The sequence below is a fragment of the Lemur catta genome, chromosome 11 (assembly GCF_020740605.2).
Source record: "Lemur catta isolate mLemCat1 chromosome 11, mLemCat1.pri, whole genome shotgun sequence".
In the NCBI taxonomy this organism is placed as follows: domain Eukaryota; kingdom Metazoa; phylum Chordata; class Mammalia; order Primates; family Lemuridae; genus Lemur; species Lemur catta.
In genome coordinates, this window is record NC_059138.1 from 92,428,667 (window position 1) to 92,446,940 (window position 18,274).

At 36.9% G+C, this 18,274-nt stretch overlaps 1 non-coding gene across 1 annotated transcript; it reads left to right on the forward strand.

Annotated features, from left to right (window-relative positions):
• Window positions 1-282: 282 nt before the first annotated feature.
• On the forward strand, window positions 283-387 carry LOC123647832. The gene has a single exon (XR_006738370.1). It is a non-coding gene; the product is annotated as a U6 spliceosomal RNA (small nuclear RNA).
• Window positions 388-18,274: the final 17,887 nt, after the last annotated feature.

Below are 18,274 nucleotides of genomic sequence, written 5' to 3' on the forward strand. Positions count from 1 at the left end.
AGGAAAGAATCAGTCAAGTTGAAGACAGGTAAATAGAAATGGCTCAAACTGAAATGTAAAGAGAAAGAAAAGTAGAAAAACCCTAAAAACAGAGCCTTTAAGAGCTATGGAAATGTATCAAATAGAGCAACATAAGTATGATTGGAATCAATAGGTGAAGAAGAGAGAAAGGACAGAAATATTTCAAGTAATTATGGCCAAGAATTTTCCAAAATTACTGACAGACATTAAACTACAGTCTAAGAATTTCATATAACAAAACTGTCAAAAACCAAAGACAATGTGCTCACTTTGGCAGCACGTATACTAAAATTGGAAAGATACAGAGATTAGCATGGCCTTTGCACAAGGATGACACAAAAAATCCATTAAGAACACTAAAGTGTGCACTTAAATATAATTAAGATTATAAATTTTGTTATGTTTTTTACCACAATTAAAATTTAAAAAATTTTTTAAAACAGCAGAGAAAAATTTGAGGAGGGCAAAAAGAAAAGTCACATTACTTAGAGAACATGCGTTCTCAACAGCTATAGTATTGTTTCTGACAGTATGAAGGTTAGTTCTTAGGGGGTGGGGCAAAAAACATATATCACAGTGGTTTGTGGCCCTTCATGGTTTTTAACTTTCTCTATGGAGAAATTTAAATTTAATTAATTTTTCCTTCAGTGGAGATGTGACAATCATGATAAGAATGTCTACTGGGAAATGAGCCAGGATAAGAAGTACAGCAGACTTCTCATAGAAACCATGTAAGCAAGATCACAATGGAATAAGATCTTTAATGTGATGAAAGAAAAAAAATATTGTACTATAAGCAGTGAAAATAAACTTTAAAAGTAATGTAGAAATACTGTATCAGGCAAAATCTGAGCGAATTCCTTGTCATCAGGAGTACTCCACAATAAATATTAAAGTAAGTTATTTGAGCAGAAACAATATAAGTCAAACCTTGGATCTGCAAAAAAAAAAAAAAAAAAATGAAGGTATCAAGAACAGGGTGAATGTGACAGAAGTGGTGGCTCATGCCTGTAAATCTAGCACTTTGGGGGCCTGAGGCAGAAGGATAGCTTGAGCCCAGGAGTTCAAGGCTGCAGTGACCTATGATGGTGCCACTGTACTCCTGGGCAAGAAAGAAAGAAAGGAAAGGAAAGGAAAAAGGAAAGGAAAGGAAAGAAAATGTTTCTTGTTTATAATTGCTCAACAATTACAGACTTTTTAACTTTTTATCTTTTGGTCAAGACAGACCAAAGTACATGGGGGTAAAGGATGTAACTTCATTTAATAATGTGCTGTGTTGGAGCATGCCAGGTGTTGTTCTTTCCACCTTCCTTTTGTCTGAGAGTCTAATAGGAATGACGAGCTAGAGGAGGTGGTGGGGAAAAACTGTGTTGCCCACACTTGTGTCAATCAGAGGTCAATTTAGAGAGTGTGAACAGAACATGGTCATGCTTACCCTACTCTTTCACTCTTTCACCTGTGCTGTTCTAATTTCATTACAGTACTTCCTCTAACATTTGGCATGTGGTGTTGGAAATCACCATTGACCAAAACACTTTGGACATACCAGTATTATTGAAAAAATGATCTCTGAGACTAGATAATTTTCATAGTTTGTCAAGCACTGACACCATTATGAGAATAAACTTTTATTAACCCTCACAAGGTACGATATTGTTTTCTTCATGAATTAAATTTGTCAATAAATGTTCTTAGCATAGAGGCCCTAAATATCTCAACAAGTATTCTTCATTGTACATATAGGGTTTAGCTGCACTACCAGTCTTTATTGCACAGAATGTCTCTGAGAATGCCATGATACCAACCCCATTCTTAGTCTCAAGAATGAGCAGCCAGGGACATTTACACATTGTGAAGTCTCTTAACAATCCCTGCTGTCCCAGGTCTTGTGTTGGAATGCCCTCTTTGAGGATTCTAGAGAAAAGTATTGCACAATTACTTATGATAATTACCTTATGAAGCTATTTTCACATACACAGTTCCCCAGACATTATGATTGTGATTCAAAAGACAGCTTAAAACCAATAACTTTTAACTAACTCTCTTATTCCTTTTCCTTCAAAATTTATTGAGCATTTACTATGCACTCTTAAATCTAAGGATATAAAGGTAAATGAACCGTAGTTTAGCTGCGGTTGAACAAGTAAGTGGCAGAGGGCTGGCCTTGTTTTCACATCCTACATATTTGTCAGTTTATTGTCTATAGTCAATGGGATGCTTTTGGTGGACTTTAATAATTGGCTTTCTATTTTTGTTTATATCAAGGTTACAATTCCCCCAGAACAATTTATAAATCATTACTCATTACAAGTACTCTAAGGCTTCAAGCAGTGGGAACCACATGAAGTACCAGGAAAATATTACCAAGAATACTTCTTAAAGTATTATTCAGGTCAAACTTTTTGGCTCTGGATTAGTACAAACATCGCAACACCTCTGTAAAGGAAAGTAGTAATTAATATTAAATACAAAGGATGTTAAGTTATCTAATTTGAATTACCTTTTATTTTTTTTCCTTTAAATCAATATCAAGAAGTTTCTTTTCTTCATACTTTAGTGAAATTATAAACCACTTGTATCAGATAATCTTAGCCCAGAAAGAAATATAAACGAATGGAAACTATTCATGACTTAGGAGCTCAGGAGTTTGAGACCAGCCCGAGCAAGAGGGAGACCTCATCTCTACTAAAAAAAATAGAAAGAAATTAGCTGGACAACTAAAAATATATAGAAAAAATTAGCCGGGCATGGTGGCGCATACCTGTAGTCCCAGCTACTCGGGAGGCTGAGGCAGGAGGATTGTTTGAGCCCAGGAGTTTGAGGTTGCTGTGAGCTAGGCTGACGCCATAGAACTCTAGCCAGGGTGACAGAGAAGGACTCTGCCTCAAAAAAAATAATTATTATTATTGTGATTTTATGTGTACTAATTTGTGGGGGGTTTTTGGTTTGTTTTTTGGGGAATTTTTGTTTGTTTGTTGCCAGTTTATGGTGTGATTTCATAAATGTTCAGTTATATCTCAAACTAAAAAGTCTGAAATGAGAGAACCCTTCAAGACGTAATTATAAGTAGGAATCAGAGATAAGTGTATCTTAATTGAGGTCAAAAGAAACTTTAGACGTCAGTTTGAAATGCCACAGTTAAGTGACAACTTAAATCTAGGTAAATCTGTTTATATTTTATAATATGTAACAAAGAGGCTCATTTTAGGCTTTTCAAAACATAGAAACAAAAATGATAATTTCTATTTTTTCCACCAATTTTCAGCATTTCCAAAAACTGTGTGCTAGAAACCCCTTGTATATCTTTCATAAGATGTACAATGACATTCAGTTTAATGCGACAAGCCAAGTCTTCTGTGCACTCAGGATGTGAGCTGCCGAAAGGCAAAATGTGACACCCACACAGGGATGGTGGGAAGGCCTCACCATTGAGCAAGGTCTCTGCACTAAAGGCAAACATGCCACTTTGAGATCACATATTTTAAAATCTATTACTATCAAACTTCATTTTATTTTGCAAAAGACTAAGATATAACTTTGACTTTAATGACTTTTTTATCTTGCTAAATTCTATTAAAATGTAGATACACCCTTGACTTTCAGGCTTAGAGGATAGCATCCATGTAAGGGTTTGGGGGAGAGGAAGATGTTGAAATGAGCTATAGGAAACAGATTAAAAGAGAAAGAACAACAACCAAATGTGACTTTTGAAAGCACAGTCCTTGTGGTATCTGGTAAAATTTTCTTCATTTAGACCACTCTAGACATAATTGTCTGCAGGTAGATATTATTATATTACATCAGTATGGTACAGCTGTTATAATTAATGAACCAATATTGATAGTTATAAACTAAAGTCCATACTATTTTTCAAATTTCCTTTGTTTTTACTTAATGCCCCTTTTCTGCCCCAGGATTTCATTCAGGCTACCACATTACATTTAGTTGTACTGTTTCCTTAAGCTCCACTTGGCTGTGACAGTTTCTCAGACTTTTTTGTGTTTGATGACTTTGGCAGTTCCAAGGAGCTCTGGCCAGGTGTCTTGTAGAACGCCTCCGTTGGTATTCACCTGATGGTATTCACCTGATTACACTGGGTTATGGGGTTAAGGGAGAGCACAGAGGTAGAGTGGCACTCTCATCACATCACATCAAGGTACATTCTATCAACATGACTTATCATTGTCCAGGTTGACCTTGATCACCTGGATGAGGTGGGACTGTCAGGTTTCTCTACTTTAAAGTTACTCTTTTTCTGTCCTTTCCATACTGTGCCCCTTGACAAAAGTCACTATGTGCAGCCCACACTTTAGGAGTTGGGAATTCATCAGTGGCCCTGTAAGAACACCAAGGAAAAGAATCAGGAGGTTTCTGCTTCATGCATCTTGCCTTACCTTCTTTTTAATACATGGACAAAGACTTTTTCACACTAAGAAACTTAATGCAGCATGCATCTTTACAATAAAATTGACTAAATTATTAAATTGATTGGAACTTTTTCTGCAAGGGAAATTTGTTTGCTGCATTTATTTATTTATATTAGTATGGACTCACAGACATGCATTTTAGGTTATAATCCAATACTACTTTCTTTTGGCCATTGTTGCTCAAATTGTTCCAGCTTTGGTGATTGGGAGCTCTTCCAGTAAGCTCCTGTGTCCCTTTGACACACTCCCATCATGGTGGGAGTTTTGTTTGAACACTGCCTTACTTTCTGGCACTACAATATGCCCCAGACTCCTCTGGTCCACTTCCTGCTCCAGTCCTAGAATCAGTCATTTCTCTAAGGAGCCAGTCATTTCTCTAAGGTTCCTTTCACTGGGGGATGGTGTTAGAAACCAAGGTCTCGGCACCAAGTGTGTTCGCTGCTCCTGGGGTATCCTAAACCTGCTCAACTGACAGAGCAGGGAAATATATTTGTGTACTAGCCCATGTATAAACACTTATCTATAAATATTTCCATGAGTGCACACCTGAATCTATGTTAAGCTAAAGATGAGTTTACACTGATGTCTCCAACTTGAATCTACTACCACGTAGATCATTCTAGCCTTTCCTCCTTATTAATTTGTAAACTCTCCAACAGTGAGAAACCTGGTTCACACATTGACCATCCACTTACTTAATTGTTCCCTCTAGCACACACACACACACACACACACACATATATATATATAGATATCAGTCTCAGCATTGTTAACTATTAATAATATCCTTGTGAGTACTCCACTCATTTCCAGAGTTAATAAGGTCATGACCCTTCCCCCATCCCCTTCAGTGAAGTTGGTTCATACATTTGTAATACAGTTAGATTATTTTGTCACATTCTAAATTCCATCCTGGATTCTGTCAACCTTTTTTTAAAAAAAAATAAACAACATTATTTTTAAAATAAATTTTTATTACATTAAGGCTTACTCTTTGTACTATAAAGTTCTATGCATTTTGACAAATGCACAATTTCATGTGTCCACCATACCATGACAGCATTACAAAGCACAATTTCAGTGTCTTAAAATATCTCTTGTTTTACTTGTTCAACCCTCATCCTGACCCCACCCTTATCAACCACTCATCTTTTTACTATCACTATAGTTTGCCTTTCCCAGAATATCACATAGTTAGAATTACAGTATCTAGCTTTTTGAGATGGGCCTCTCCATCAGTTAGTAATATGCATTGAAGTTTCACCTGTGATTTTGTACTTGATTTCTCATTTTTAAATCACTGAATAACATTCCATTGTTTAGATGTACCACAGCTGTATGCAATTTCACATTAGAGGGCATTTAAATTGCTCCCATCTCTTGCAATTGTGAATAAAGCTGCTACAAATATGTCTGTGCAAGTGTTTACGTGGATATAAGTTTTCAACTCACCTGGGCAAACATACAGGAGCATGACTGATGGATCATAAGACTATGTTTAACTTTATAAGAAACTGCCAAACTTTTCCAAAGTGGCTGTAGCATTTTGCATTCCTACCAACAATGAATGAGAGTTCTTGTTGCTCTGCATCCTCATCAGCATTTGGTGTTATCGGTGTTTGGGATTTTAGCCATTCTAATAGCTGCGTAGTGGTATCTCATTGCTGTTTGCAATTCCCTAATGACATATGACATTGAGCATCCTTTCATATCCTATCTTCCATCTCTGTATGTTCTTTGGTGAGTTGTCTGGTCCAATCTTTTGTCCATTTTTTAATAGTTGAATGTTTTAAATTCCTCATATATTTTTAAAACAAGTCATTTATCAAATATGAGTTTAGAACATATTTTATCTCTTATGTGGCTTTTCTTTTTATTCTCTTAACAGTATCTTTCACAGAAGTTTTCAATTTTAATAAAATATGACTTGTGAATTTTTCTTTATTGGATCATACTGTTAATGTTGTAGTTAAAAACATGTTGCCGAAACCAAAGTCACCTAGATGTTCTACAATTTTTTCTTCCTGAAGCTTTAGAATTTTGCATTTTACATTTAGATCTATGATCAATTTTCAGTTAGTTTTTGTGAAAGGATGTAAGTTCTGTCTCTTGGTCCATGTTTCTGCATTTGTACCAACACCATTTGTTGACTGGATTACCCTTGCTCCACTGTCAGTATGTGCTGAGTCTGCTTGAGAACTATCAGCTCTGTTCCAATCATCTGCATACTTTTTTCCATCACCACACTAATTTAATTACTGTAGCTTTAAAATAGTTACTGAAAATGGGTAGTGAGTGCTTCAATTTCATTCTTCTTTAATATCGTTTGGCCTTTCCAGGTCTTTTGTCTTTACATGTAAACTTTAGAATCAGTTTGTCAATATCTATAAAATAGCTTGTAGGGATTTTGTTTGGGATGTCGTCGAATCTGTAGTACAAGTCTGGAAAAATTGACATGTTCACAATATTGAGTCTTTTAATCCATAAACACAGACTATCTTCTATTTATTTAGATTTTCTTCAATTTCCTTCATCGGAGTTTTGTACTTTTCCACATATAGATCCTATACATAAATTGTTAGATTTATAACCTAAGTATTTTATTTTGGGGTGCTATTATAAAATGACATTGTTTTAACTTCAAATTCCAACTGTGTATTGCTTATATGTAGGAAAGTAACTGGCTTTTATATATTAACTTTATATCCTGTGACATTTTCATACTTGCTTATTAGTTCCAGGAGGTTTTCTGTCTATTGTTTGGAATTTTCCACATAGATAATCATGTCATCTGCAAACAAAGGCAGATGAATTTATTCCTTCCAAGTCTGTATAACTGTTATTGCCTTGTCTTTTTGCACTAACTTCCAGTACAATGTTGAATATAAGTGATGAGAGGGAGTATTTTTGTCTTGTTTCACATCTTAACGGGAAAGCATCTACTTTCTCACTGTTAAGTATGATGATGTTAGCTGTGTATTTTTGGAGGCATTATTGATCATGTTCAGAAAGTTTCTTCTTAATTTTTTGCTGAGAGTTTTCACTATGAATTGATATTAGATTTTGTCAGATCCTTTTCCTGCATCAATTGGAATGATTATGTGATGTTTTTCTCTTGTGCCTGTAGATTGTAGTGGATGACATTGACAAAATTTCTAATGCTGAGTCAGCCTTTTATAACCAAAATAAATCATATTTGGTCATGGTCTATAATTCTTTTTATACATTGTTAGATAGGGTTGGCTAATATTTTGTTGAGAATTTTTGGAGTAATGTTCATGAGAAATATATATCTGAAGTTTTCCTTTCTTATAATGTTTTTATATGATTTTAGTATCAGTGTAATGCTGGCCTTATAAAATGAGTTAGGAAATACTTCTGCTCATATTTTCTGAAAGAGATTATGAATAGAATTGGTGGAGAATTAATATCATTTCTTCCTTAAAAGTTGGTGGAATTCATCAATGAAACAATCTTGATTTGACCTGCTCATTTTTTTTTGAACAGTTATTAATTTCTGATTTAAATTACTCAATAGATACAGCCTTATTCTGATTATCTGTTTCTTCTTATGTGATTTTTGGAAATTTGTATGTTTCAAGGAATTGGTCCTTTTCATCTAGGCTATTATATTTGTGGGCACAAAATTGTTTTCCTTTATTTACATTTCAATATCCATGGGATGAATCATGTTGATCTCTCTTTCATTTCTAGTATTAATAATTTATGTCTTCTCTTTTTTTTTCTTAGTTAGCCTTGCTAGAATTTTATCAATATTATTGATCTTTTAGAAGAATCAGTTTTTAGATTCATTGACTTTCTCTATTATTTTCCTTCATACGATTTTATTGATTTCTACTCTAATTTATGTTATTTCTTCTCTTTTCTTGTTTTACCTTAAATTGCTTTTCTTTCTGTAGTTTCCTAACTTGAAAGCTTAGATTATTGATTTTTAGATCTTCCTTCCTGTAAACCCAAATAAATGACTGACACAAAAATCTCAATCAATGGAGGTTTATTAAACCAAAATTTTGAGGATGCACCCAGGAAAAACACAAATGGCAGATAAGCTGAGGCTGTTTTTCCCAGAGGCAGCCTCAAAATCTTGGCTTAATAAACCTCCATTGACTGAGTTTTTTGCCTCAGTCATTTATTTGGGTTGACCAATGGTAATTACTAAGAGGGAACTATGAGAAGAGTTTGGCTTTCTTAACCTGTAGCAACTTTCCAATCTCTGCTTTGGTACCAAGCTAGAGCACCTTACTGCCAGCCAATTGGGCAATTTGCTGAGGTTTGGGCTACTAATTCCAGATATCCTCAATCTTCCAACTTTTTGGTTGAGATCTGAGGTTTATTCTGCCATGAAACTCCTGTAGGGTAGTTTTTCTCACTTCTGATAAGGAAAGTGAGTTACCTGCTTCCATATGTCAGAAAGTAGGCTCTGTTTGGGCCCCATCTCCAGGTACTGTCAGGGTGATGACTGGATCCTAACCTCCAACCCTAAGAATCATGGCTGGGGGAACAGTGGATGGACCAATTAGCAAGCCACAAACCCACAAGTCACACAAGCAGCCTTTATTGCAAAGCAAAAGTACATCCCGAGAGAAGGGATGGGTTGATCTCCAAGCGTGGAGATGACCCTGTGGAATACAAGGTTTGTTCTTTTTATTTTTCTAGGGATGGATGGATTGTAGCTTACAGGGTGATCACTACCTGCATCACAGTTTCCTATAATCCTCTCTGAAAACCCACTGTGAGGGAGGTGGAGATGCGCTACAGATGAGGTTATATTAATAATAATATGGCCACATGATAAGATTACTCTTCGTCGCCCTTACTACTGTGTATGATTTGTGTAGTGGAAAGTTCCTTAACCACAAATGTCAGGGTTCAGTCCATGGCTGGACTTTGAAGTGTTTCCCCAGTTCTTGGGCTCCTGGCTTGGAGGAGCCTTGGCCCATGAGACAGAGAGAGATGACAGACACTCAGCAACCATGCATGGAGAATTTATTGTAAGGAAAGTTTAAGGGTGCAAAGCAAAAGTACATTTCCTAAGGGGAATGGGTCTGTCTCCAGACAGAGAAGCCCCTGTTGGCATCCATGTTTTTCCTTCTATATGCTAGTATTTTAGGTAAAGGTTAGTTATAATTATTCATAACTATATGTCACTGTTTGGGGGACTGTATTCCTTTCTATGTTGGACATGACTTAAAGGTTATGTCTCAGCCATTCTTTCTAGTATGTGTATGGTGGGGAAAGTCCCATGACCTGCTTATGGGTTTTTTTTTTTCCTTTCTCTGACTGATGATCAGTGTTCCATGGCCTAATTACCCCATTCTTTAAGACTGAAATAACCATTCCTTCTTTTTATTTTTCTACAACCATTTCCTCCTTATTATTTTTCTATAACTGCTTTCTCCTTTCTGTTTTTCTGCTCTTCGCCGCCTCTCACTTGTTTTTCTGCCTCTAACTTTCCCTGCTGAGAGACAGTCAGGCCTGAATTCTTTCAGGGAAAATGGTCGATGGTCAATCTTCTTTAACAACTTCCTACTGAAAGGGGGTGTTCTTCCTACCTAGAAGCTATGTTTGTCTCTCCTGTTCTGTCCCTAGGAGTTTGAGTTTGTTCTAAAAGTGGAGGCATGTATGTCCAGGGATGCACATAGGTCTTGTTCCGGAATCCCTGCAGGTATAGGTGGGAATTGTTGAGCCACCATCAGATTCACATGGAATTATTGTAACCCAGAAGATATAAACTTGACCAAGAGGTTAAACAGGCAAGGCCCAAAAATGAATAATAGAAGCACTCTTGAAGTTTCCAGAGGTCCTAGGAGAGGTCTTAATTAAGAAAACCAGGACCATATATTTGATTTAAAATTCCACCACTCAAATCCCCCAGAATTTCTTTGTTCCTGAAGCCTATTAATCTTTATGAGAATGTTTTTTTTAAATTAGTTTGTTTATTAAAGTTGTCTCAAGGGTTGTCCAAAGGGTTGTCCATTCAATAAGGGTATGGGGAAATAGTTGTAATTGGAGACCCAGCTTAACTAAACAATCTCTGTCTAATAAAGAGACTGGGACCTCTGGAATAAGTAAGAATGGGTGAGTGATTAGTATTCCTTCCCAGCCACATAACAATGCAGGAGTATAATATTTCTTAATAGGGTGTCCATCACTGCCTACCACCACAGAGGAGGAGGGTGACAGAGGTCTGCCAAAGGTTTGGATGACCCAATAGGTGGCTCCCTTATTAAGTAAAGTATTTGTTTACCAGCCACATCCAAGGTTACCGGGGTTATTTTTGTGGGAGATTTCAATGGTATGGGCGGGAGTCTGTGCTGAACCTGGGCCCCACCTGGCTTGATTGGCCTTCACCACTAGGGCTTGGGCAGTTCCCTAGCCCCTAGAGGCTGAGGGGAAGTCCCTGTCCCAATGGTCAGACTGTCCACATCTGGGACAGGGGTTTGGGGCAGCAAGGCTTTCCTTGCCCTACTTCCTGCCTGGCCATCAGCCTCCAGGCATTCGCTCCTGAAGTGCCCAGCTTTCCCATATTTATAGCAGGTTTTGCCACCTCCCCTTGGGTCTCTCAACATGGCTGGGTGAGCCCGTGCAGCAATAGCCACTCCCAATAATTTGGTCTTTTAGCATTCCCACTGTGTTACCTCCAAATCTCTGTTGTCGTAGACAGTGGAGGCCACTGTTAACAACTGGGCAGTATCAGTTTGGGGGCCCAGGGCCAGTTTTTGAAGTTTCTGCAAATATCAGAGAAAGACTGGTTAATGAAATGAGTATTGATTACTACCACTCCCTCTCTGGAGTCTGGCTCTATGCTAGTATATTTCCAGATGGCCTCAGTGAGTCTCTCTCTAAACACTGATGGACTTACCTCCTTACCTTGGACCACCTCAGCAAGTTTTGAGCAGTTAGTAGGCTTTACCTATACAGTCCCCATTCCACCAATTAAACAGATCAACATATGACTGTGAAGTTCTCCCCCTGGCTCTGGCCCCACTGGTAATTCCATCTGAGGTCTGTTTGAGGAATGCCTTGGTTGTCCAGGGGAAGTCTTTCATTTACCGAATGGAGCTGATCCCCATACACTTTACCAGCAGCCTAGTTATTTTATTTATTAATCTACTGAACAGTAATGTGAAAGTAAAATCCACACATCTTTCCAAGTTAGGTTAAAGACAACTGCTAGGTGTTGAAATTCCTCTATAAACCTTCCAGGGTCAGCTAAAAAGCTTTCCAGTTTTTCTTTGCATGTTTTTAAATCTCTCATGGAAAAAGGGACATGTATTCTCATAAGCTGTCCTGCAGGTCCTGACACTTCCTGTAAAGAGCATATTGGAGGGGGATTGGGAGGTGGATGAGGAGCAGGAGGGTAGAGAGGAGATGGAGTGTGATAACCGGGAGGGGGGGCCTCTGGGATTGTCCCAGAGCCGAGGCTACAGTTTTCCCCTTGGCCTCGTCTGTTTCCTTTTTATTTTCCTGATGGAGGGGCTGGTGCTCAGAAGGGACCTGGCACTTGCCCTTTGTCGCTCCCTCCTGGCTCTTAATATGACACCTCTCTACACAAGACTCACGGTATTGGGGATTATCCCTCAAATACATAAAAGCTTAAACATATGGAACCTCTGACCATTTCCTTTCTTCCTGACAAAACAGATCTAATTGTAAAATGGTGTGATTCACCATCCGGTAGCTGATATTGAGGCCAGGCTGTGGTGCACAGAAAAACTGGCTTCTGTTTTTGAAGGCTGTCACATTCAAGAATCTTTCACTTTTTTTAACAGGCATCCCCAGGGCAAATTCAAAGGAATTGACACTCCGTGTCCCATGGCTGTCTATGAGAAGAGAAGCAGGGGTAGACTACCCAAAGGCAGGGGGCCCCATTCCTGCCCAGCCCTTGACAGTGCTGTCCACGATGGTGTCCTACTTGTGGACAGTTAGAACATTTCACATGGAGATGCTGAGGCCATCTCACATGCCCCACGCCTTCGTTGGGCCCAAATTTTCCTGCTGGGTCCCTCAACTGACCACAGAGGCCAGAAGCAGCACCTGACTCGACGCAGCTTGCTTAGTTAGGCCACGCCCCATGCAGGTGCGTGCCACCAACCTACCCTCCTGTTTGCCAGCCAGGACTCTTCCTGGCTGGGGATGTTACTTATTAGCCTTCACTGCCCATGTCCTCTGGCTCGAAAGTATTCTTATTTTATGGAAATATAGTTATTTGCATAAGTTCAATAAGAATCTGTTTTTCTTTTATAACACAACAGAATTAGAGATACTGTTTATTTTATCAAGCCTTTGACTGTAATGGCATATTTTCAAATATGTCCAGACTGCTTTGAGGAATCATGTTGACTTTATAAGGCAAATAAAAATCCCTCTGGAGAAAAACACTGACCTGATACCTCATCTATAACATTTTACCATCTGTGATAAGTAAAAAATGTCACTTTCTAACAGGTTCAGGAAACTCAACTTACTTTGGAACCTCAGAAAAGAGTTATTTACCGAATTCATACAGGTATATCTGCAGACAGTTAAGTTCTTGGCTTGGCTTGAGAGACCTGTAAGTAACCTGAAATTCCTTTAAAAATAAAAGGGTTCCAGCAAAGCCAATTTAAAACAAAAAGCCTACATGGTCAATGATTATTCTTACTTTATTTTATGCAAGTAATCAGACTAAGTATGAAACTAAAATTTAGTTTGCAAATACATTGGTCTTGCTATGATTTGTCTCTAATAAAAATGAGAATCTAGAGAGAGAAAATTATGTCTCAAAAATATATGTATAGTAAACCCATTATTAGATTCTAGCCTTATCTATCAGTTTTGAGTTTTAATTAACTACAATTTTTGCCACTGCTCCTTCTTCACTTAACTTTTTTCTCCTCTGAGAGACATGATCTTCTAAAAATGAACCTTCATAGCAACAGGGGATTCGATTTAAAAAAAAAAATACAACCATGAACTCATGTCTTCTATTAATACAATGCTTTCCCTGAAGGATTTTGAAGAACAGTGGGGAGTGTAAAAAGAAAATCACAGTCTCAGGCACCTGTTGAAAAACTTGCCTCACAGATAATTCATTAAGGAAATTCCTTGCTAACCTCCCATAAGCAAGGACATGCAAATTGTGTCTGTGTCCAGCACCTAAAACTACAGCCTGTCCCATTCTACACTGTAATGAATTACAAATTTATCTTACAGGTAACAGAACTGGAGACAAGACAGAATAAGATATTATTCTACCAACCCAGGGAATTCTACATAATTGATGCTTCCTTCATTCCCTTATTTTATATAAAGTGTAGATTTGGGGGGTTTCACAAGAATGTAGCCACTACCTCATCAGCCCCCCTCCTCCCTGCCTTTATCCTTCTCTTTGTTCGCCATTAAAATGCTGAAGGTTTCAACCTCCCCATCAGAAAAACAGCCACAGCTTATTTACAGTTTGTGTTTTTCCCAGGCATGTCCTCAAAATCTGGGCTTCATAAAGCTCCATTGATTGAGATTTTTGCCTCGGTCACTTATTTGGGTTAACACTTCTCTTCTAATATAGGTACTTAATCCTAAAACATTTTTTTCTAAACATGGCTTTCACTGTATCCCATAAATTCTGGTAAGTTGGTTTTCATTTTCATTTAGCTCAAAATATTTTTAAAATTTCTCTTGAGATTTCTTTGATAGCTAAGAAAGCTAAGATCTTATGGGAAAATAAAACAGAGATTTGGAGGGATGACAGCAGATTATGAATGTTACAAAATAGAAGATGGAGAATAGATGGCTGAATGGCAAAAGCAGGAGAAAAGTTGAGAATGATGAAAGATGATTTGGGGGATGGCAAAATGCATGAGATGCAGTGCTGGAAATCAAATAATACAAGAACAGTGATTATTCATCAGAACCCCAGGATGACTTGGTAAGTGGCAGGTACCCAGTACTCTGATGGGTAATGCCAGGAGTACCAGATAGTGGGAAAAGCATCAACACATTTGCACACCTTTGCCCTGAAGAATAAAAACAAAGCTGGAATAAACTTAACCTACGAAAGAGGCTACCCCAGAGCAATTTAGGATGCAGACAACCAGGCAGAGCTGAGGGCAAAAATGAACTGCCACTGTGAAACAAGGTGGATTGAATGAAAATGTGCATACTGAATTGTTCTCTGTGTGTCGTGGTGCCTTAGGTGCTTAATAAACATAGAATAATCATGAGAAAGTGAATGAATGAATAATTTAACCAGTTGGCTTAAAAATATTTATAGCTTATGATTTTGAGATTTTACAATTTGGCCAAATATTTTCCTGGAAAGAAGCAGTAATCTAAAAGATTAACTATTAATTAGAGGAAAACATCAGTACACTGGCAATATAACAAACATGAAATAAAAGAGGATACCCAATGTCCTCCTCACTGGTAACAGGACACTGTATCACACTGGTACTTTAACTCCCTTGCATGTTTCACTGCAGAGCATTTACGTTAGAGACATGTGGACCAGCTAACTCCCTTAGCACTGATGGTTAGTGAGACACGGCATCTAAGCCCCTGCTCTAGCAGCAGAAATCAATGATGATTTTAATAAAAGAGCAGCAATTTTGTTCAGACCTTTTCCAGACCCAGAAACCATAATTCAAATTATATTTACTAGTTGAGGAAATATGCTAGCACTTACGCCAGCATTCACACTGCATGTTTAATGCAACAATTACTGAAACACTGCTCTCCTGTCTATACATCTCTTAAATCAATAAAGGCTATGAGTACTTCTTTAGTCATTTACATTTATCCTCATTGGACTTCTTTTTAGTGTCTAAATGAAAATCAGGGCAGGTAAAACAGTATAAACAAAAGGCAGTACAAGAGAGGCCAACATACTTACGAATATGAATGTACAATTCTATAGTATTCTGATATTAGCAAACCAATTGGAATGATATGTAAAAAGGATGTGCACCATGATAAAGTCCGTTTAATCCAGAAATGAAATTTGGATTTGACAGTTTTAAAAATTAATTAACATTATCAACAGCAACAGATTAAGATATCAAATGTTTTGGTCATCTTAATATACGCAGAAAAAAAAGCATTTCATAAGATATAACCTTCCTTTATTAAATAGACACAAGAAAAATAATGACCCTTAGAAAATTGGATTAAAAAATAGAGAACATCCTTGACAAGATAAAGGATATCAACAACAACAGAAAAGACCTGCCTTTGAGATTAAGGACCAAGATAAAGATACCTGCTTGCCACTGCTATTCAAGAGTGAACCAAAATTTTTGTTACTATAAGGCACAAAAGAGAAATTTTAAAATGGATGTGCATCACAAAGAAAAAAAACAAAACTGTCTTTTTTACAGATTTGGTTACATAATATAAAATAAAAAAGTTTATACAGATAAAGCATTATAATAAATAAAAATATATAACAAGAAAACTGGATATAAAAACAGCTTTCAAAAATTACTTGCATGTTTACTTATCAGATACAGTAAGCCCAAAAGAGATACAATTTACAATAATATCAAAAGTATAAAGTATCTAGAATAAATCTAACAAAATATTTGAAAGATACTTATGGTGTCCTTTATTAATATTATTCAATATTAGTAAAAAGAGGTAAATAAATATATATAAAGAAGGTTATATAGATGAGGTAGGAAAGTATGTTAATGGATTGGAAGACTTAATATTTTAGAAATTCCACCTTTTCATAATTTGATCTATAGAATCATTGCAATCTTCATCAAACCTCAAGAGGGTTGTTTTTTCCTATTGCTTATTATTTATTTATTTATTCATTCATAAGAGAAATGACCGAATGATTCCAAAATTTCTCTGCACTTCTAAAATTCCAAGACAGTTTTAAAAATGAGACAAGGTGGGTGAAGAGAGTAGTCTTACCAAACACTAAGGTTTATTTTATTTTTTATTTTTTATTTATTTCAGGATATTATGAGGGCATAAACGTTTTGGTTACATTTTATGACTTTGCCTCACCCAAGCGAGGATTAGAGGCATGCCCTTCCCCTCTACAATGCTCACCGTGTCAGTGTCCATTAGTTGTGGGTTTACCCCCCCCAACCCCCTGATCCCTGGAGAATATTACTAGCTTGTGAGCACCATAGTGTTGATCAATTAGTGCCAATTTAATGGAGAGTACATGTGGAGGCTATTCCTGTGATCTTGTGATACCTCACTGCAGATAATGGGCTCAAGCTCAATCCAGGAAAATATGAGAGGTGCTAGATCACTGTCATTTCTTGTAATTGAGTAATAGTCCATCGTATACATATACCAAATATTAATAATCCACTCATGAATTGATGGGCACTTGGGGTGTTTCCACATCCTTGCGATAGTGAATTGTCACAAACATTCGGGTGTAGATGTCTTTATTGTAGAATGTCTTTTGCTCTTTTGGGTAGATGCCTAATAGTGCTATTGCTGGATGGAATAGTATTTCAATTTTTAGCTCTTTGAGATATCTCCAGATTCTTTTCCACTGAGATTGCACTAATTTGCAGTCCCACCAGCAGTGTAAAAGTGTTCCCGTCTCTCCACATCCTTACCAGCATTTGTTGTTTGGGGATTTTTTTTTTTTTGATAGAGGCCAATCTCACTGGGGTTAGGTGATATCTCATTGTGGTTTTGATGTGCATTTCTCTAATGGTTAGAGATGCTGAGCATTTTTTTTATATGTATGCTGGCCATTATTCTGTCTTCTTTTGAAAAGTTTCTGTTCATTTCCTTTGTCCATGTATTGATGGGGTTGTTTGATTTTTTTTCTTGTTGATTTTTTTAAGTTCTAGATAGAGTCTTGTTATCAGCCCTTTATGGGATGTGTAGAGAGCAAATATTTTATCCCATTCTGTAGGCTGTCTATTGGCTCTAATGATAGTTTTTTTGGCTGTGCAAAAGCTTTTTAATTTGATCAGATCCCATTTATTTATTTTTGTCCCCCGCTTTGGGGGGTCTTCTTCAAAAATTCTTTGCATAGGCTGATGTCTGAAAGGGTCTTCCAAACATCTTCTTCTAGAATTCTTAAGGTTTCATGCCTTAGGTTTAAGTCTGTTATCATCTTGAATTGATTTTTGTGAGAGGTGGGGATCCAGTTTCATTTTTCTGCATGTAGGTATCCAGCTTTCTCAGCACCATTTATTGAAAAGAGATTCTTTTCCCCAGTGTATATTTTTGTTTGCTTTGTCAAAGATTAGATGACCATATACAAATGGTTTCATCTCTGTATTTTCAGTCATGTTCCAAAGGTCTATGTCTTTATTCTTGTGCCGGTATCATGCTGTTTTAGTTACTATAGCCTTGTAGTACAATTTGAAGTCTGGTAGACTGATGCCTCCCAGTTTGTTCTTTTTACTTAAGATTGCTTTGGCTATAGGAGGTTCCATACAAAATATAGAATTATTTTTTCTAGATCTGTAAAGAATGATGACAGTACTTTGATAGGGATTGCATTAATTCTGTAGATCACTTTAGGTAGTATGGACATTTTAACGATATTGATTCTACCAATCCATGAGCAAGGTAGACTTTTCCATCTGTTTACATCTTCTACAATTTCTTTTCTTAGTGTCTCATAGTTCTCCCTGTATATGTCTCTCACATCTTTTGTTAAATATATTCCTAGATATTTAATTTTCTTTGAGGCTATTGTAAAAGGTATTGCGTTTTTATTTGAATTTTGGCTTGACTGTTGTTGGTATATATGAATGCCTCTGATTTGTGTGTATTTATTTTGTATCCTGAGACTTTGCTGAATTCATTTATCAATTCTAGGAGTTGAAGTGATAATA